Raw genomic sequence first — 22,225 nt, forward strand, 5'->3', positions numbered from 1 at the left:
ACAAATTGATAGTGTCCTATTTACTATCAAATTCTGTGGGATGCAAAGATGCTTATACATAAAGCCACTGTGACAGTTCTATACATAGTAACTGTAAATGCATTAAAATATTTTTAGATTTCTAAAGAGGATAGAATCTTATAATAGTCCTCACATAACAATGATTTGGCAGAGTTTACTGCAGTAACAAGGGCAAACAATTTCATCTCAAAAGTTCACACAGTTTATTTAAGATAGTCTGGGAGCTTCAACATTTTCTTAGGATTTTATAAACAGTAATGTTTACAACTACCAGCGTATGACCTACCTGAGGTAAAAGAGAACAAAATAGAAAGGGAAAGGGGATCTAATGCAGAATAAAACTGCAAAAATACAGATTAGAGAAAGGCCCTTTATGGCACTGAGATAAATTGTCACACCCGTTTATGTTCTACATCATGGACTTTTAACACGTTCACAACTTGCATGTGTCATATGGGCATGAGCTGATACTCATCCGCCCACACAGACTTCCTTCCTAATAGCAAGTTGTTTCAAAATATCTTGTCAGCAAGCCTTTGCTGTTGCTTGAAGACAAACTTGATTCTGAAACCCTTTGCACTTTGTGAAAGAAAGAAATAATGTTTTACTCCAAGCATTAGAATATAAATAATCACATACAATTTCTGCAATTTATGAGCATTCGAGTTAAGTCCATATAAAACAAAATACCTATTTTCCTGATATTTCAATTTTAACAATACTTCTGTACACATATAAAATATTTTATAAAATATAAAAACTATGTTCCTGGTTTTCTTGATTTTATTAAGGGATCTTTTTATTCAATTGTTTTTGGTTCTAGTTAACCATATCTGTTAAAATTGTTATACATTTAACACATCTTAGAGAAAAATCTCAATTAATGTGGTAAATATAAACCACTCTTAAGACAAAAGTTAAGAGATTAAACAAAGATAAATTAACCATACCCAACCTCAGAATTCTTAATTTTTTCAAAAAGAATGATAATAAAGCCTAGGAAAGGAGATGAAGAAGACTTGTGTTAAACATTGCCTAGACCTTTCAGAACTTTCTAATTCTCAAACTTTTGTGATGGAGGAAACCTTCCTCTTTGGTCTGACCTTATTATGTGACTCCAGGGATTTGTTCATAAACATGAACATCAATATTAAGTCTAGAAGCCAAGGTCTGACTGCTGCCCATGTCTCACAGTCACAGGAGTTCTAGTATAGGATTATCAGCTAGCTGGAAACAAGAGTCACAGCCATGCTGCTTACTGAGTAGGCTTACTGGTGTCAGAGGAGATGGTAGCCAAGTATGTGCACCTTCTTGTCATGTGTGGCAAAAATTGTTTCACTACAGAAATGTTTTACCTCTTAACCTTATAATATTCTTAGCCCCTCTTCTGCAGTGATAGCTGAGCATGGGGTAAGAGGTGTCACAGATGTCCCACGGTAGTTGAGCATTCCACAGACTGTATTCTCTGCATGCTGACCAGTGTGGCTCTCTGAACTAATTGGCCTCTGCCATCTACTCTTAAAGAAGCCTCTATAATAAGTGTAGAAAGATTAACTGATCTTCAGGTGCATAGATGAGAACATAGAGGAAAGTTTGTTATTTTGTTCATTTAGAAAATTAATAGCAATAGGTTCTCCCCATCAACTTGTGATGTAGCTATCCAACAGTTTTGTCCAAATTAACGATCCTAGGTATGAATTTCTTCCTGTAGAGAAGATTTTAAATTCAACCAGAAAGTGGTTGGTGACCCCCATAACACTTATGCCACTATTGTCCAGCTAACATACCTTCCAGGTCAGTTGTTATGTTCATAGGACTCACAACATGCATACAACCTTCTAGAATGATGACAGCTGGCCAAAGAGAATGAGAGTTTTCAGCTAGATCCCAGCTTGATTTCTGTATATTCTGTTACTGAATCTTACCAAAAGCTTCTGGGCATTCATTAAAAAGCAATGGCAACAGCTGATAAAGGTGGAAATAGTAGTTCTCTGAAGTCCTACTGACAGCTGTAAAGAAGTACATGGTGCTGAACTTTTGATGTGCTTATCTACACACAGTACCTAGAAGAGGTATTGCCTCATTTACAGGGTCAGGTCACTTAAATTCATTTTGTTTATACGAGACACACAGATACACAATTCTGGGTCTGGGTTACGCCATTGAAAATTATTATTTCAATCCTAAACTTTTTATCTAAAAATTAATAGTTTTGATTTATAGCTGGATAATATTCCATTATATTATTACTGCATTTTCATTATCTATTTATCAGTTATAGGGGTGTAGGTTGTCTCCATTTCCTGGCTGTTGTACATAGAGTATCAGTGAACATTGATGAGCAGGTCTATATAATCACACAGAGTCCTTTGGATATATGTCCAGAATCAGATGGCAGATCTATTTAAAGCTTCTTGAAAAAATTTCACACTGATTTCCATAATGGCTGCACCAGTTTTCACTCCCACCAAGAGTGAGTAATTGTTTTCCATTCTCAAGTCCTTGGCAACATATTTTCTCATATTTTTTTACAGCCCTTGTGTGATAGTACATATACGCTTGGCCTAGGGAATGGCACTCTTAGGAGGTATGGCCTTTAATGGAGAAGGTGTGTCACTGTGGGCGTGATCTTAAGAGCCTCACCCGAGCTGCCTCGAAGTGAGTCTTCCACTAGCAGCCTTCAGATCAAGATGTGGAACTCTCAGTTCTGCCTGCACCATGCTTGCCTGGATATTGTCATGTTCCTGCCTTGATGTTACTAGACAAACTCTGACCTATAAGGCTGCCCCAATTAAACGTTGTCCTTTATAAACTTACCTTGGTCATGGTGTCTTTCACAGCAGTAAATCCCTAAGACAACTTTGACACTAACTGTATTAATGTCGAAGAATATTAAGCATTAAAAAAACTTGTTTCTCAGACATTTGTGTTTCTTCTGCTGAGAACACTGTTTAATCCCATGACCTAATTTTTAATTAGACTATTTAAGTTTTCTTTATTTTATAGATTTTTTACTTCATTGTATATTCTAGAAGATAATCTGTGTAGGATATTTAGCTGTTAATTTTTTCCCATTCTATTGGTTGTCTCTTCACTTAGATTATAGGGCCTCTTATTGTATAAAAACTAAATTTCATGAGATGTTATTTGTCAACTGCTGGTTTGATGTCTGTTATCTGGGTCCGGTTTTGAAAGTCCTTCCTGTTTCAGTGAGTTCAAGCAGTTCTCACTAGGAGGTCTCTAGTTTTCCTCTATCAGCTAAAAGGTTCTGAGATCTATGGTGATGGCCTCGAACCATTTGGATTTTAGTTCTGTTGAGAGAAAAGGATAATTATATAGATTCATTCTTCTACATGCCGCTATCCAGTTTGGTCAGGACCACTCTTTGTTTTGTACACACTGTTTTATCATCAGTGTATAATTTTGGCCTCTTTGTCAAAAGTCAGATGGCTTCTCTCCGTCCAGATGGAGCTCCTCTCATTAATTCATTTCCTACCTCGCAACACCTATTTCCTGATATTCTTTGAGCTTCATTTCCAACTTGTGGTCTCTCCTTTCCTAGGTTCTGTGGTTACCCTGCATTGGACACTCACATCTAAGGATGTGCTACTAGGAATTTCAATTAAAATAAACAGCTCTAAGAAAACTGAAGGGGCAAAAAACAAATGTCAGAGGTAGAACACTAGGAAAACCTCTGCGAAACAGGCTCACCTAGATATGGCACATGACAAAACTAGAAGAGGAGCAATAACAATAAACATGTTAATGTGGAAAGGGAAAGTTTCATCATGCCTCATGATGAGAAACTTCAGGGCCCCGACTGCCAGGAGAAGAATTAGTCTCTCCCACAAACTCGATTCTTTGTTGATTGTCCTACACACAATACTCTGTTTTGAAAATGTATACACAAAAACAATGCAAATAGACTCACCAGCTTCGACTTAAATACATATATTTGTGCATGTACATCTCTCTCCTCTCTCTCTCTCTCTCTCTCTCTCTCTCTCTCTCTCTCTCTCTCTCTCTCTGTGTGTGTGTGTGTGTGTGTGTGTGTGTGTGTGTGTGTGTATTTAAAAGAGAGACAGTGAGAGAGACATATGAAACCAAAGTAAAAGAGACTATCAACTTGAGAGTAAAGGAGCATCTGAGGAGAGTTTTGAGGAAGAATAACTAAGAGGGGCTGAAGGGTAAAAATGAAGTGGGAAATGATATATTTCAATTCAAAGCACTTTTAAGCTAGGAAAGATTTTATTATTCATTTCCTATGACTTTCCTGATCGTTAAAAAAGAAGAAAGATAAAGTCAACACATACAGTCTACTTCCCTTAAAGATATATAAATGGAGAAGTGTTTGATGACAGAAGAATAATTTCCCAGGACAAGGTGAAAGCAGGTGAAGAGTCGGGGCTGAAATAACATTTAACTCACGCTTTTAAGGGTCACTAAGATGAAAGCCAGAGGGAATTTCACTATTGAAGAACACAACCAATATGCCAAGCCATAGGATGGGAGCCTTCAATAACAGTGGAATTTGTAGTTCTTGACATCATAAAGACCTAGCACATCCTGGGATGTTGATAGGATTCTACATTGTTTCCTTGCTGGGTGGTTCTGCTGATAACAGCTTCATGATAAAGAACTAGTTGTCCACACAGTCACCAGCTGAGCTCTTTGAAGAAAGAGAAAGGAATCTATTTCTTTTTACTTCCCCTGAGCCTCTTGCCTCCAGGAATTATGTTGAAGTGTCTAAGCTATGTGAAACTAAATAATTGCCAGTTTGCTAGGGGAGAAAAGACAAGCAGTGGAAATGATAGCATTATTTATATGTTTCTATCGTATACCAATCAGAAACCAAACCTCAAAATTGCAAGAACAACATTGCACAAGGGCCTAAGTAGAAGGTCTGAGTTATTCCCATCCCTCCCTAGCTTTTCATATGCTGAAGAGATACCAAGAAGTCTTATTGGTGTGGTTGAGAGGCTCTTACTGAGATATGGAGATTAAAATCCAGAACATGTGGGAGAGAGGAGGTACCAAATCCTTGTTGGGACATATTGTGCATAGAAATTTAAATTTAAGCATTTGGGAGATGGTTATCAATCAGGAAAATATTCTTTATGAAAGCATGTGTTAGAGCACACATTGGATGTAGTTGGTGAAACATGGCAATCCAGGAAGAAAAAGGACCAGATTATATATTTTAACTTGACAGTGTGTACTGTTTTAAGCTATAGTTGGTTAACTACACATAGACTAAATTCTTTATTCCTCAAACCACTTCAAAAAGGATTATTTGATGCAATAATTGCCCCTCAACAGGTCAACTCCCTCTCAGGTATTTGTACACTTGGATGCTTGCCAGAGAAGGAAGGTCAATGTATCCCTGTGCTTTAATGTTTATGCACCTAAAAGTGGGGACAGCAGCAAATGTAGAATTTGTATACATGCATATATACATACATAATTCTTATGAGCAATACATATAAGGAAATATTGGTTATTCAATGGCAGAGGATCAGCTTTAAAAACAAGAAAAAAGAAACAACATGAATTTTAAAACAGCTGGGGGGAACACATGGGAGAGTTGTTTGGAAGGAGAAAATATGTATTTACAGAATAAACTCAAAAGGCATAATTATTAATAAAAAAATTAATGAGCTTTTTGCCTACAGTATATTTCTCCCCTTTGTCTTATTTTAAGATATTCCCTTTATCTATGATGTTAAATAAGTTAATCGTGATCTACTAAAATAGAAGTTATTCTATTTTAGAGGATAAAAAAGCAAGCATTTACTCTATGGGTAATAGAAAGGCATCCAAAAATTCCAGTGCTGAACGAGAAGTTTAAAAGTAGGCTTCTCTTGGGAAATATCTTGACCATAGGTAGTAAGGTTCATATCAGTTGCAAATCCCAGTTCATAAGCATGTATATTTTAGCACACATACGTGTTACAAATGGTTTGCATAAGTGCATGCTGCTGACCGAAAAGTTGCAAAACTATAGTGATCACAATAAAGCACTTAATAAATAAAGAGTTAAATATTATTGCAAAATAATCAACCTAAAACCTGGTTGCATAGCTCAAGAAATGATTAATTTTCTCTGAAATGTGATTAGTTTTTCATAGTAAAATTATCTATCCTTGAGTTAATAAACATTAAAAACATTAAACAATCACATTTCCTTTTTTCTTCTCTAAGTTATATTGATTATAAGCCTTGCTCTGGGTAGCTACAAAGTCTGTTTACTGTGAGAAGTTTTAGAACCGTGAACGTATTACACATTGTAGTTGGAAGTTATAATGGGTACAGATTCATAGCCACATCAGGACTGTAACAGTTCTGCTGTGGTGAGGACCCAGCCACCAGGAACAGCAGACAATTTGGGGATTGAGATTGAGGATGCTTACTATAAAAGGAAACTGTCCTTGGGAACCTTAAAAAGAAAAGAAATTTCTTCTACATTCACAGAAAGATGCTGAAACACAAAATTACAAGTGTTTTATATCGCATCCTGTCCTCAGATCATTCTACACCACATGTGGACTCTGACACACGATTCTTTAAAATTGTGGACAAAGATCCTAAAAATACAACAAAGTATTTTTGTTTATAATATTCTAATAGGCCAGAAGGCCTACTTTAGTGTTGTAATAGTATTATTATTAAATCTCCCTCAAATCAAGGTTATGTCAACTATGTTCAGATTGACCTACCAACTCAAAGTACCTTTACTAATTTTATTTGGATCATTGGTACCTAATGTTCAGGCTACTTACTAAAATTTTTATGTTAAGTATTGTAATTCTGTCATTCTTCCAATGTCCCAACCATTTATTGAATTTTATGCTTAAGGTTTCTCGAAACCAATCTAGAATTTGTAAAGCAATGGACTTTCCTAATGTTCAAAATTTGAGATGTACAAAATGGGAAGCACCTTCCAGATAAAACAGGACTGAAAACAGGAACTCACAAGACTGAGGCGGTATGCAAACGTTTGCACTAACTCATGCCAGAGGGGGTTCCCCCTCACCCCCCCTCCCCCAGGCCCCTGACCCCACTTCCCACCCCCTTGCACTGTGAGGGAGCAGTAGAAATGGCCTCCTAGTCATACAAGGACACTAGCTAACTCCAACTGGCACCCACTTGCAAAAAACAAAACAAATCCAAACACCACCACCACCACCACCACCACCAACAACAACAACAATAAAACTTAGGTTCCTTAATGGAGTCTTACTGGGTATATTAACCACAATTAAGGGCTGGCCCCATACCTAACAGTAGATGGCCAATACAACATGAACTCAATGATACTCCTTTGGTCTCATAATGTTTCATTTGAGCTTTGTTTGTTTTCTTGTGCTACAGATCTTTTGCTTGTAGACTATAGCTTCAGATTTTGTGTTTTTATAGGTGTGGGTGTTTATGTTTTCCTTTTTATTCTACTTTGGCTGGTTTTTGTCTGTTTGCTTAATTGCCCCTTGCTTGCCTTGCTAAGGAAAGAGAAAGAAAGGACATGGGTTTGGGTGGATGGCAAGCTGGGAAGAAACTAGGAGAAGTCAGGGGCAGAGAAAACATGATCAAAATACATTATGTGAAAATATTTTTTCAATTAAAACTGTATAAAAGAGACTAGAAGCAGTATTATAGCAATACTGCTGTTGTTCAGTAAGTAACATCTATTTTAAAGTTTTTGTTATTTTTTTATTTTGTAATGTGTATGTCTGTGACTGTGGGTGGGATTTGCATACAAGTGTACCTGCCTGTGCAGTGGGTTCTCCTCATGCTCAAGTTACAGGCAGTTGTGAGCCATCTGATTTGTGTTGTTTTAACTAAATTCAGGTTGCTTGCAAGAGCAACATGCACTTAATAATTAAGGTGCCATGATAGCCATTTTTATGTACTTTTCTGAGATTTTAACTAATTAGAAGATGAGCTCAAACTTGTAACCATTGTAAGGGTCCATGATTTGCCAAAGATTGATATCCCAGACTCAAATAGTATATAAAATCAAAGAGTGTATTATTCTGCAGAAGTCCAGCATGCTGGGGTCTCCCATTCCAAGATGGAGGCAACCAAGTGAGCTAGCAGGTCAGATTTAAAGCACATTAAGGGAATTCCAGGTTAGGTGACTTTCATCTTGTTCTATGTCTAGAGATGTTCCAGAACCATTAACTGGGCATGGGGGCTGATAGCTGCTTCGGAGAAGTCTAGAAACTGTTTTTTTTTGTTTGTTTGTTTGTTTGTTTTTTTGTTTTTTTTTTTGTTTTTGACCCATTGCCCTTGTTTCAGGTCAGACAGCCGGACAACTTTTGATAGTAAGGAAGTTTCTGACTAGCTTCCTGAAGCCTGGCGTTTTCTCTAGTAACTGACTTGCCTGGACTTGAGTAGATTTGCCCAATTCTTAGACCTCGTCTCCCAAATTGCCAGTTGAAATCTGTCATGGAGTCAGCCTAGCCTTGTCACTATATTTCTTACAAAAGTTTTCAGTATAAATGCCTTTTGAAAAATGACCTGATAAATCAGTCATTTTATAATCAATCAGTTCATTCGGGAAGATAAAAACAGGTGAGTGGGCTGGCATGGACTGATCTTCAGGCTTAAATATGGACCTTCCCCCACACAAAAGGAGTACACTATCCTGTAGGTAGATCAGCTATGGAATGGCAGTTATTGGAATCGAACATTCTGTGTGCTGAATATGTCAACTAGTCCTTCTGTGACTCCTAACACAGAGTGAAGAAAGTCTTGGAGGAAAATGTAAAGGTATTTGCTTTCTGGATGCTGGAATCATTTAATTTCCTCTATAAACAACTGTGCCACAGTGCAAACTGTTTCCAAAGGTCCCAGCTGGCAAGTAGAGTTTCCTCCCCTCAGGGCAGTAAAAGCTGCATTAAGCCAGATGAGAGAAAGTTCTGGAACTGCAGAGAAGAAAAAGATCAATTCTCTCCTCTTAGGATCTTTAAGTTCAGTTACCTTTGCTGTCTCTTCATTTCTGACAAGAAGTTCTGGTTTAAGGAGGAGGGTAGCTTTCCTCTAGACTGCTACGACTAATGTAAACAAGATCATTGTGTTTTTAATCAACTCCTATTTTATGTCTATAATATTTGATGCACTTGTAGAATGTTTTGGCTTTAACCTCTTTGCTCTGATTTACTCTTTACTCTGAAATTCACCATAAACAATCTTAAATGCATCTTGGCAGAATCTTTTCTCTGATGTTCGCGAGGTTAAAGACTTTTTTTTAAATGTGTTCTTTCTCTTTATTTTTCCTGAGAGGTGAAAGATGAAGTTATGTTGGAAACGAAAGCAGAGTGATACTTGAAACCCAGGTAAAAAAACGAACAAAAGGGTTTGTTTAGGAAAATAGTTAAATGTGAAAGTGTGTTGGGTAATATGGTCTAGTCTATTTTGACTTCTAAATATTTTTTAAATTAATAAGTCAACAAAAGGCATTATATTTAGAAACCATTTAACACTATTCTTTCTATTTTTTTTACACACACACACACACACACACACACATTTGGTGTTACAAATAAATTAATGGATCTACTTTGAATTTGGTATCTTAGTTGTTATCCATACTTTTTGAGGAAGAAGCAGACTATTAGTTATTCTAGAACCATATCATTTGTACTAAAGAAGATAAGAGGCTATTGAGTTCTGTTATAAGTCTCCTGAATTCTACTGCTTGCCATTCTGACTCAGGTGGATAGATAGACAGTATTTCTATCCTTATATGGGACAGAAAATTGTTCTCTCTTGTCTTTTTTTTTTAAATTAAAATAGCTATTTACTCTGATTCGAATTCACAAACCCACACTCTCCCACACTAACCCTAACACTTGATTTACATACATATATATGTATATATATATATAATGGCTCTGAAGAACTATATGATTGATTATATAGATATAAAACATATGCATATAGATGTATAATAGTATATATTTCTCTATATATTTCTATATAATCAATCACATAACTCTCCAGGATATACATATCTTTTTTTTCCTTTTTTTTTTTTTTTATTAACTTGAGTATTTCTTATATACATTTCAAGTGTTATTCCCTTTCCCGGTTTCCGGGCAAACATCCCCCTCCCCCTCCCCTTCCTTATGGGTGTTCTCCTCCCAACCCTCCCCCCATTGCCGCCCTCCCCCCATACTCTAGTTCACTGGGGGTTCAGTCTTAGCAGGACCCAGGGCTTCCCCTTCCACTGGTGCTCTTACTAGGATATTCATTGCTACCTATGGGGTCAGAGTCCAGGGTCAGTCCATGTATATATAGTCTTTAGGTAGTGGCTTAGTCCGTGGAAGCTCTGGTTGCTTGGCATTGTTGTACATATGGGGACTTGAGCCCCTTCAAGCTATTCCAGTTCTTTCTCTGATTCCTTCAACGGGGGTCCTATTCTCAGTTCAGTGGTGTGCTGCTGGCATTCGCCTCTGTATTTGCTGTATTCTGGCTGTGTCTCTCAGGAGCAATCTAGATCCGGCTCCTGTCGGTCTGCACTTCTTTGCTTCATCCATCTTGTCTAATTGGGTGGTTCTATATGTATGGGCCACATGTGGGGCAGGCTCTGAATGGGTGTTGCTTCAGTCTCTGTTTTAATCTTTGCCTCTCCCTTCCCTGCCAAGGGTATTCTTTTTCCTCATTTAAAGAAGGAGTGAAGCATTCACATTTTGATCATCCGTCTTGAGTTTCGTTTGTTCTAGGGATCTAGGGTAATTCAAGCATTTGGGCTAATAGCCACTTATCAATGAGTGCATACCATGTATGTCTTTCTGTGATTGGGTTAGCTCACTCAGGATGATATTTTCCAGTTCCAACCATTTGCCTACGAATTTCATAAACTTGTTGTTTTTGATAGCTGAGTAATATGCCACTGTGTAGATGTACCACATTTTCTGTATCCATTCCTCTGTTGAAGGGCATCTGGGTTCTTTCCAGTTTCTGGCTATTATAAATAAGGCTGCGATGAACATAGTGGAGCACGTGTCTCTTTTATATGTTGAGGCATCTTTTGGGTATATGCCCAAGAGAGGTATAGCTGGATCCTCAGGCAGTTCAATGTCCAATTTTCTGAGGAACCTCCAGACTGATTTCCAGAATGGTTTTACCAGTCTGCAATCCCACCAACAATGGAGGAGTGTTCTTCTTTCTCCGCATCCTCGCCAGCATCTGCTGTCACCTGAGTTTTTGATCTTAGCCATTCTCACTGGTGTGAGGTGAAATCTCAGGGTTGTTTTGATTTGCATTTCTGTTATGACTAAAGATGTTGAACATTTCTTTAGGTGTTTCTCAGCCATTCGGCATTCCTCAGCTGTGAATTCTTTGTTTAGCTCTGAACCCCATTTTTTAATAGGGTTATTTGTTTCCCTGCGGTCTAACTTCTTGAGTTCTTTGTATATTTTGGATATAAGGCCTCTATCTGTTGTAGGATTGGTAAAGATCTTTTCCCAATCTGTTGGTTGCCGTTTTGTCCTAACCACAGTGTCCTTTGCCTTACAGAAGCTTTGCAGTTTTATGAGATCCCATTTGTCGATTCTTGATCTTAGAGCATAAGCCATTGGTGTTTTGTTTAGGAATTTTTTTCCAGTGCCCATGTGTTCCAGATGCTTCCCTAGTTTTTCTTCTATTAGTTTGTGTCTGGTTTGATGTGGAGGTCCTTGATCCACTTGGACTTAAGCTTTGTACAGGGTGATAAGCATGGATCGATCTGCATTCTTCTACATGTTGCCCTCCAGTTGAACCAGCACCATTTGCTGAAAATGCTATCCTTTTTCCATTGGATGGTTTTGGCTCCTTTGTCAAAAATCAAGTGACCATAGGTGTGTGGGTTCATTTCTGGGTCTTCAATTCTATTCCATTGGTCTATCTGTCTGTCTCTGTACCAATACCATGCAGTTTTTATCACTATTGCTCTGTAATACTGCTTGAGTTCAGGGATAGTGATTCCCCCTGAAGTCCTTTTATTGTTGAGGATAGCTTTAGCTATCCTGGGTTTTTTGTTATTCCAGATGAATTTGCAAATTGTTCTGTCTAACTCTTTGAAGAATTGGATTGGTATTTTGATGGGGATTGCATTGATTCTGTAGATTGCTTTTGGTAAAATGGCCATTTTTACTAAATTAATCCTGCCAATCCATGAGCATGGGAGATCTTTCCATCTTCTCAGGTCTTCTTCAATTTCTTTCCTCAGTGTCTTGAAGTTCTTATTGTACAGATCTTTTACTTGCTTGGTTAAAGTCACACCGAGGTACTTTATATTATTTGGGTCTATTATGAAGGGTGTCGTTTCCCTAATTTCTTTCTCGGCTTGTTTCTCTTTTGTATAGAGGAAGGCAACTGATTTATTTGAGTTAATTTTATACCCAGCCACTTTGCTGAAGTTGTTTATCAGCTTTAGTAGTTCTCTGGTGGAACTTTTGGGATCACTTAAATATACTATCATGTCATCTGCAAATAGTGATATTTTGACCTCTTCTTTTCCGATCTGTATCCCCTTGATCTCCTTTTGTTGTCTGATTGCTCTGGCTAGAACTTCAAGAACTATATTGAATAAGTAGGGAGAGAGTGGGCAGCCTTGTCTAGTCCCTGATTTTAGTGGGATTGCTTCAAGTTTCTCTTCATTTAGTTTAATGTTAGCAACTGGTTTGCTGTATATGGCTTTTACTATGTTTAGGTATGGGCCTTGAATTCCTATTCTTTCCAGGACTTTTATCATGAAGGGGTGTTGAATTTTGTCAAATGCTTTCTGAGCATCTAATGAAATAATCATGTGGTTCTGTTCTTTCAGTTTGTTTATATAATGGATCACGTTGATGGTTTTCCGTATATTAAACCATCCCTGCATGCCTGGGATGAAGCCTACTTGATCATGGTGGATGATTGTTTTGATGTGCTCTTGGATTCGGTTTGCCAGAATTTTATTGAGTATTTTTGCGTCGATATTCATAAGCGAAATTGGTCTGAAGTTCTCTTTCTTTGTTGTGTCTTTGTGTGGTTTAGGTATAAGAGTAATTGTGGCTTCGTAGAAGGAATTCGGTAGTGCTCCATCTGTTTCAATTTTGTGGAATAGTTTGGATAATATTGGTATGAGGTCTTCTATGAAGGTTTGATAGAATTCTGCACTAAACCCGTTTGGACCTGGGCTCTTTTTGTTTGGGAGACCTTTAATGACTGCTTCTATTTCTTTAGGCGTTATGGGGTTGTTTAACTGGTTTATCTGTTCCTGATTTAACTTCGATACCTGGTATCTGTCTAGGAAATTGTCCATTTCCTGAAGATTTTCAAGTTTTGTTGAATATAGGTTTTTATAGTAAGATCTGATGATTTTTTGAATTTCCTCTGAATCTGTAGTTATGTCTCCCTTTTCATTTCTGATTTTGTTAATTTGGACGCATTCTCTGTGTCCTCTCGTTAGTCTGGCTAAGGGTTTATCTATCTTGTTGATTTTCTCAAAGAACCAACTTTTGGTTCTGTTGATTCTTTCTATGGTCCTTTTTGTTTCTACTTGGTTGATTTCAGCTCTGAGTTTCATTATTTCCTGCCTTCTACTCCTCCTGGGTGTATTTGCTTCTTTTTGTTCTAGAGCTTTTAGGTGTGCTGTCAAGCTGCTGACATATGCTCTTTCCTGTTTCTTTCTGCAGGCACTCAGCGCTATGAGTTTTCCTCTTAGCACAGCTTTCATTGTGTCCCATAAGTTTGGGTATGTTGTACCTTCATTTTCATTAAATTCTAAAAAGTTTTTAATTTCTTTCTTTATTTCTTCCTTGACCAGGTTATCATTGAGGAGAGCATTGTTCAATTTCCACGTATATGTGGGCATTCTTCCCTTATTGTTATTGAAGACCAGTTTTAGGCCGTGGTGGTCCGATAGCACGCATGGGATTATTTCTATCTTTCTGTACCTGTTGAGGCCCGTTTTTTGACCAATTATATGGTCAATTTTGGAGAACGTACCATGAGGAGCTGAGAAGAAGGTATATCCTTTTGCTTTAGGATAGAATGTTCTATAAATATCCGTTAAGTCCATTTGGCTCATGACATCTCTTAGTCTGTCGACATCACTGTTTAATTTCTGTTTCCATGATCTGTCCATTGATGAGAGTGGGGTGTTGAAATCTCCCACTATTATTGTGTGAGGTGCAATGTGTGTTTTGAGCTTTAGTAAGGTTTTTTTTTTCCGTATGTAGGTGCCCTTGTATTTGGGGCATAGATATTTAGGATTGAGAGTTCATCTTGGTGGATTTTTTCCTTTGATGAATATGAAGTGTCCTTCCTTATCTTTTTTGATGACTTTTAGTTGGAAATTGATTTTATTTGATATTAGAATGGCTACTCCAGCTTGCTTCTTCTGACCATTTGCTTGGAAAGTTGTTTTTCAGCCTTTCACTCTGAGGTAGTGTCTGTCTTTGTCTCTGAGGTGTGTTTCCTGTAGGCAGCAGAATGCAGGGTCCTCGTTGCGAATCCAGTTTGTTAATCTATGTCTTTTTATTGGGGACTTGAGGCCATTGATATTGAGAGATATTAAGGAATAGTGATTATTGCTTCCCGTTATATTCATATTTGGATGTGAGGTCATGTTTGTGTGCTTTCATTCTCTTTGTTTTGTTGCCAAGACGATTAGTTTCTTGCTTCTTCTAGGGTATAGCTTGCCTCCTTATGTTGGGCTTTACCATTTATTATCCTTTGTAGTGCTGGATTTGTAGAAAGATATTGTGTAAATTTGGTTTTGTCATGGAATATCTTGGTTTCTCCATCAATGTTAATTGAGAGTTTTGCTGGATACAGTAACCTGGGCTGGCATTTGGGTTCTCTTAGGGTCTGTATGACATCAGTCCAGGATCTTCTGGCCTTCATAGTTTCTGGCGAGAAGTCTGGTGTGATTCTGATAGGTCTGCCTTTATATGTTACTTGACCTTTTTCCCTTACTGCTTTTAATATTCTTTCTTTATTTTGTGCGTTTGGTGTTTTGACAATTATGTGACGGGAGGTGTTTCTTTTCTGGTCCAATCTATTTGGAGTTCTGTAGGCTTCTTGTATGCTTATGGGTATCTCTTTTTTTAGGTTAGGGAAGTTTTCTTCTATGATATTGTTGAAGATATTTACTGGTCCTTTGAGCTGGGAGTCTTCACTCTCTTCTATACCTATTATCCTTATGTTTGATCTTCTCATTGAGTCCTGGATTTCCTGTATGTTTTGGACCAGTAGCTTTTTCCGCTTTACATTATCTTTGACAGTTGAGTCGATGATTTCTATGGAATCTTCTGCTCCTGAGATTCTCCCTTCCATCTCTTGTATTCTGTTGGTGAAGCTTGTATCTACAGCTCCTTGTCTCTTCTTTTGGTTTTCTATATCCAGGGTTGTTTCCATGTGTTCTTTCTTGATTGCTTCTATTTCCATTTTTAATTCCTTCAACTGTTTGATTGTGTTTTCCTGGAATTCTTCCAGGGATTTTTGTGTCTCCTCTCTATGGGCTTCTACTTGTTTATTTATGTTTTCCTGGAATTCTTTCAGGGATTTTTGTGTCTCCTCTCTATGGGCGTCTACTTGTTTATTTATGTTTTCCTGGAATTCTTTCAGGCATTTTTGTGATTCCTCTCTGTAGGCTTCTACTTGTTCTCTAAGGGAATTCTTCACGTCTTTCTTGAAGTCCTCCAGCATCATGATCAAAAATGATTTTGAAACTAGATCTTGCTTTTCTGGTGTGTTTGGATATTCCATGTTTGTTTTGATGGGAGAATTGGGCTCCGATGGTGCCATGTAGTCTTGGTTTCTGTTGCTTGGGTTCCTGCGCTTGCCTCTCGCCATCAGATTATCTCTAGTGTTACTTTGTTCTGCTATTTCTGACAGTGGCTAGACTGTCCTATAAGCCTGTGTGTCAGGAGTGCTGTAGACCTGTTTTCCTTTCTTTCAGTCAGTTATGGGGACAGAGTGTTCTGCTTTCGGGCGTGTAGTTTTTCCTCTCTACAGGTCTTCAGCTGTTCCTGTGGGCCTGTGTCTTGAGTTCACCAGGCAGCTTTCTTGCAGCAGAAAATTTGGTCTTACCTGTGGTCCCGAGGCTCAAGTTCGCTCGTGGGGTGCTACCCACGGCCTCTCTGCAGCGGCAGCGACCAGGAAGACCTGTGCCGCCCCTTCCGGGAGCTTCAGTGCACCAGGGTTCCAGATGGTCTTTGGCTTTTTCCTCTGGCGTCCGAGATGTGTGTGCAGAGAGCAGTCTCTTCTGGTTTCCCAGGCTTGTCTGCCTCTCTGAAGGTTCAGCTCTCCCTCCCACGGGATTTGGGTGCAGAGAACTGTTTATCCGGTCTGTTTCCTTCAGGTTCTGGCGGTGTCTCAGGCAGGGGTCCTGCCGCTCCTGGGCCCTCCCCCACGGGAGCCCAGAGGCCTTACACAGTTTCCTCTTGGGCCAGGGATGTGGGCAGGGGTGAGCAGTGTTGGTGGTCTCTTCCACTCTGCAGCCTCAGGAGTGCCCACCTGACCAGGCTGTGAGGTCTCTCTCTCTCACGGGGTCTGGCAGCAGAGAGCTGCTGCTATTCTTTCTATTAACATGACTACATTGGATATTATTGCTACTATGGAGTACCTAAAATTATTCTCAGAGAAAAAGAATACCAAGAAAGAAAGGGCTTTTGAAAAAAGATGTATTTCTATTTATGTGCATATGTATGCCATGGGTAGGCAGATGCCCACATAGGCCAGAAATCAGCATCGGACACACAGCAGGTAAGTCATCGGATATGAGTTTATTGAACCAAACTCAGGTCCTTTGGAAGAGCATCTAGTTCTCTGTGACAGCTGAGCTGTTTCTCCTGTAATCTTGCCTAAAATTTTATATCCAATTACCACCAAGCACAGAAATTTATGGTTTCAGAGAGGCAATATTTTCATGCATGAGCGCATTGGCTATATTAACATTTGTATTTATATAAAAATAGTTAATAGTACTATTTCCTTATTGTTAAAGTTTGTACATTAATAGAAATGATCAAATAGACCAATCCTATGTTACTAAATTTCTTTAAAAGGAAGAAAACAACAATTTGATTTTGTTTACTAGTAGATCCTGGTTCTGAATACTTTTATGTTAAATTGGTGGATATAGAACACACTGACAAATTAAAACAGCCAATAATACAAAAATTGCCAATGTCTATCTTTGGAGAAAGGCCTTATTAATTTGTAATAACATTAAAAATTACTATTCTTTTCAATAAAAAAGAATGCCATATTTATAAGACTCTTCACCTAAAAAAGACTAGGTCAGGAGTTACTGTGTCAAATAGCGTACCAGAAGTTCTGCTTCATTTTAAATGACTTAAGGAACTCTTTCTAAGTCTAGAGTACACATATGTTGCCCCATTCTTGCAAGGAAAATGGATATTTTTATCTGAGCTTTAATTTTTCTACACTGGCATTGTGTGTTAAAAGAAACAGAAAGAAAGTAATCCTAGGTTTTCCAGGCTATGGGTTCATAAATCAATAAAATGATTATTTAACGTTAATTTGGTGTTCTCACCTTTTTAATACAGAAAAATGCTTGGTGTATTTCCACAGAAGTCTTGAAATAATTTGATGTTTAAAGCAGTTTAAGCAACTGGGTAAATTATAGAATAACTTGTAAGAAATGAGACTCAAAGCTTGGTTTGTCTTTGCTTGGACCAGGATGGTTAGAGCTGCAGGAAGGCCATGTAGCTACTGAAAGTCAATTCATCTCCATAATCAGCTTTCATCATTACCTCCTATTTCCCTGCCAGTACTAAAGGAGAAATACTGCTTCTATTCTCCATGTGAATTAAAGGATTATATGAAAAGCAAGGGGCTTTGTTTTTTATCCAAGGAAAGCTACTCCCTACTGGTCAAAATAATAGAATCTTAGTTGTTTTTTTTTTTTTTTAATTAACTTGAGTATTTCTTATATACATTTCGAGTGTTATTCCCTTTCCCGGTTTCCAGGCAAACATCCCCCTAACCCCTCACCTTCCCCTTCTTTATGGGTGTTCCCCTCCCCATCCTCCCCCCATTGCCGCCCTCCCCCCAACAATCACGTTCACTCGGGGTTCAGTCTTAGCAGGACCAAAGGCTTCCCCTTCCACTGGTGCTCTTACTAGGATATTCATTGCTACCTAAGAGGTCAGAGTCCAGGGTCAGTCCATGTTTAGTCTTTAGGTAGTGGCTTAGTCCCTGGAAGCTCTGGTTGCTTGGCATTGCTGTACCTAGAATCTTAGTTTTGACTCTGCCCCTTTGCTGAGATGTTACTTTTCACATGCCTTTTACCATTACATCCTAATTTTCTGTTCTTTCCCTTAAGAGTTAATCCAACTGTGTCTATCCATCACTGACCCAGAAGTCCTACCGAATGAAACACTGAATCTGTGAAGACATACTAAGAAGGAAAATCCATCCCCTTAATGAGAAGTATACTTTCTCTTCTGTCCAGTGCTTCATCTTTCCATACTCTACACATGGTTTTAGTTCTTAGTGTAACTTGTCTCTTTCTTTCTATTGGTAATAATCATAAACTTGCTTGGTCTTGAATATTTGACACTTGAATATTCTCACTAATTCTCGAAGATCTTCTCTAGACTACATGCAACTTATAGCTAGGTATTAAATCTTTTTATTAAATTTTTTTGAGATTACAATATAATTACGACATTTCTCTCTTCTCTTTCCTCCTACCAGTCCCTCCTATACATTCACCCCAGCTCTATTTGTGACCTCTTATTTTTATTAATTGCTATTGCATGTGTATATGTATATGTATGAGTATGCACTTGTATGTGTGTATCTGCATAGTCACATGTACTACTAAACATGTCCTAAGCAGTCATACAATGTTACTTGAATGTATCAGAGCTGACCATTTGGTATGGCTGTTCTCTTTCCTAGAGAAGACTTTCTCCCCCGTGAGCATTCCCATGTTACTTGTAGTTGTTTGTGTGGGGTTGAGACCTCAGGGATTTTTCTCCATTCTATTTTGCATGTCCACTCCTGTAGTCCCTCTCCAGCTCACATTTGGGCGGTCATGCTAATGAGACTTTATGAGTATATCTTCTGACATTACTAGAAGACAGTCTCACAGCAAATTCCCTGCTCTTTCGCTCTTACAACCCTCCTGCATCCGCTTAGACAATTTCCTGGGCACCCTAGGTGCGGGAGTGTTGCTTCTAGCCCAGCTTACCTCACAGTGGCTGGTTTAGGTCAGAGCGGGAGAAAACAGCACAAAAGATCTTTGTCATGAGTCTCTCGCCTCTCAGGATAAAGATCTTTAGGCTGCTTTCAATTCTTCCTGTCTGAAAGGACTGCAGAGATGGATTTGGAGAAGAACCTGAGGAAAAGCAGGTCCAGGGACAGGTCCAAAGTGGGATCCAGCTCAAGGGAGGTCCCAAGACCTGACACCATGACTGCGCTCTGAAAGACCCAACAAACAGCAGAAAGAGTCATTTATGTCAGATGCAGAGATTTTCACCCGACCAGTGGACAGAAGCTGCTGACCCCTGTGGTTGAATTAGCAAAAATCTGGAAGAAGCTGAGGAGGAGGGCAAACCTGTAGGAGAATCAGCAGTCACAATTAATCTCGATCCCCAAGATATCTCAGACACTGGACCACCAAACAGGCAGCAAACAACAGCTGATATGTGTGAGAAAAAAAGAGCATAAGTAAAATTAAAAAAAAAGAATATTTAAAAAAGATCTTTATCAAAGTAAAAGGTATTGACCAAGGAAGAAATAACTCAAATTCTGTCAGGAAACTCAAGATCATGATAAAAATATGACATGGTTGTATCTCCCCACTCCCAGAGGAGTGTTCATCCCCTTGTGTGGGCTTCATTAAATAAGTATCCGGGGTTCAGAGAAATGTTAGAGTGGAAGAGAACCCTATAAAAATATTAGTGTTGAGTCATCAATAAAAGAGCGATTGAAATCACGAGAGCAGCACACATCTGTGACTAGAAAATCAGCTCTTCCAATGCAACAATGAATCCCATTGAAGGGTAATTATTAGGCTACGCTACTGCTCTTCAGACGTTATTTGTGATCTAGCTTGATCTGAGACTCTTGGGAAAAAAGAAAGAATTCTCTCTCTCTCTCTCTCTCTCTCTCTCTCTCTCTCTCACACACACACACACACACACACACACACACACACACACACACACACACACATCTTTCCAGGTAATAATTATTTATCCTAAACGTTTAGATACGTGGGCCTCAGAATAGTATTTCTGGGAGCTGAGGTAAAATGTCCGCCACCCCTCCCAACCCTGCTATGTTGTTGAATGTTTTAAATGCTCGCTGATTATTATGGTGAGTTTAGCTTTTGACCTTGAACATTAAATCACTTGCCCTATTTTCCCCATACACTGTACTAACATACTCTAAAGGAAAGAAGAGATTTTTTTCAGGATTTTACTACAGAAATATCAACATTTTTCATTTTTATATTAATAATCAAGTAGATATCTGTGTCTATCAGCATGTCAATATTCATAGAAATTAATAAGAAAAATAAATATGCTTATCAATATGTGAATTTTGTGGTGTTTTCTTTTTATTTTGTCATGTCCCAACATAATGTTTCAGAATTTAATAAACTATCAACAAAATATGGTCATATACAATTTCCTTTATTTTCCTTTTGACTTTCCTCTCTCCCGTCGAACTATTTTCTTGTCTTGTTTTTATTCTGAAAGTTTACCATGTCAAATCATTGCTGTACATACTAATAAGGTGTGGAGCTACCTGTCAACAGTCACACCTTCAAATTAGAATGCTTTCCCCCTTTACTCATTAGCTATGAACTGCCAATTGCTAGTCTGTAAGGAGTGGGGTTTATAGATAATATCCCCCATCTGTGTAGGAATTTTGGTTTCCTTAATCTAATGTAGGTAACCACAGCTGCTTGAATTCATGAAGTAGGGAGCCATGTCATAGCTGGCAAACCGAATGGCAGAACACTTCCTCCCATTTCACAGGTTTGCATTCTTCCAGCATCCTTTCCTGCCATGTTCTCTGAACCTTGATTGGATACTGGCAAGTGAAAACTATGTCCCATGTAGGACTGAGCAGTGAATGTCTTATCTTCATGCTTTGACCAATTATACTACTCTGTGTTGACTTCAGACCACTGGAAAAAAAAATTTCTCTGACCAGGTCTGAGAGCAGCCCAGGACTGTGGACATCAACAAAAGTATTTAGCAGGCAATTTGGCAGCCTGACAGTTTAGCAAATATCAAAAGCAGGCTCTGCTCTTGAGTCTATGGCCTCCCAACTCCTGGACATTTTAGCCAAATAGTCTTATAAGGTATGAACTTTTTATGATCTGTTCTGAAAACCTTTTAGAAACTAGTTACCTAAGTAACAGTTATAAAACTATTGGATGATGTGCCATACTAAATCCTCCAACTGAATGTATATAGCTAGGAGTTAGGCATAGTTAAGGAACATTCTCTTAGTTTGCTTGGTGCTGTGATATGACATTGGTCACATGTAACTTTGGATGGAAAGGCCTGGTTCATTTAGTTTACAATCCCTACATCACAATCCACCACTAAGTGAAGGCAGGACCCCATATTCAAGCTATGAACCTGGAGGCAGAAACCCAGCAGAGATCACAGAACAATGCTGCTGTCTGGATGGCTCCAAGCTCTTGTTCATCTACCTTTCTTACATAGACCGGGCCTACATTCCTAGAGATGACACTGCACAGTTGATTGGGCCTTTCTATATCAAAGTCACATAGGCCTGACCACAGGCCAATATGATCAAACTATTTTTTTAACTGGGTTCCCTCTTCTGAGATGAATCTGGGTTGGATCAAGTTGACAGGTACAGCTAACTCTGACAATAACTATGTTGAGTTCCATCATAGATACATCTATAGCCTACTGTAGGATTTAGTCCCATGTCCTAGAAATCTAATGTACACTGTGACAAGTATAGTTTAAGGATACTGTATTGCATAGATGAAATTTTCTAAAACAGGTAGAAGTAAAAAGAAAACAAAAAGATAAATCATACGATAAAAATATTACTAACCTCACTGTAAAATCATTCCTCAATGCTTACCAAATCCTTATCTCATACACCATAATTACATACAATTTTATGTATCATGTTTGTCCCATAAAACTGAAAGTGTATTTTAAAAATTTTATCACTGAGCTAGAGTTAAGCACAAATCTGT

General features: G+C 38.3%; 1 long non-coding RNA gene across 2 annotated transcripts in view; it reads left to right on the forward strand.

Annotated features, from left to right (window-relative positions):
• LOC120100657 (uncharacterized) overlaps positions 1–22,225 on the forward strand; it is an 88,041-nt gene that overhangs the window by 58,718 nt on the left and 7,098 nt on the right. The window contains exon 3 of one of the 2 annotated variants that reach the window (XR_015673594.1): positions 18,344–18,450. The exons of the other annotated variant lie outside the window; for it this stretch is intronic. This is a non-coding gene — a long non-coding RNA (uncharacterized LOC120100657). The remainder of the gene's footprint in view (positions 1–18,343; positions 18,451–22,225) is intronic. 2 annotated transcript variants of the gene reach the window in all.

This window comes from Rattus norvegicus, chromosome 2, assembly GCF_021556685.1.
Source record: "Rattus norvegicus strain SHRSP/BbbUtx chromosome 2, alternate assembly SHRSP_T2T, whole genome shotgun sequence".
NCBI classification, from domain to species: domain Eukaryota; kingdom Metazoa; phylum Chordata; class Mammalia; order Rodentia; family Muridae; genus Rattus; species Rattus norvegicus.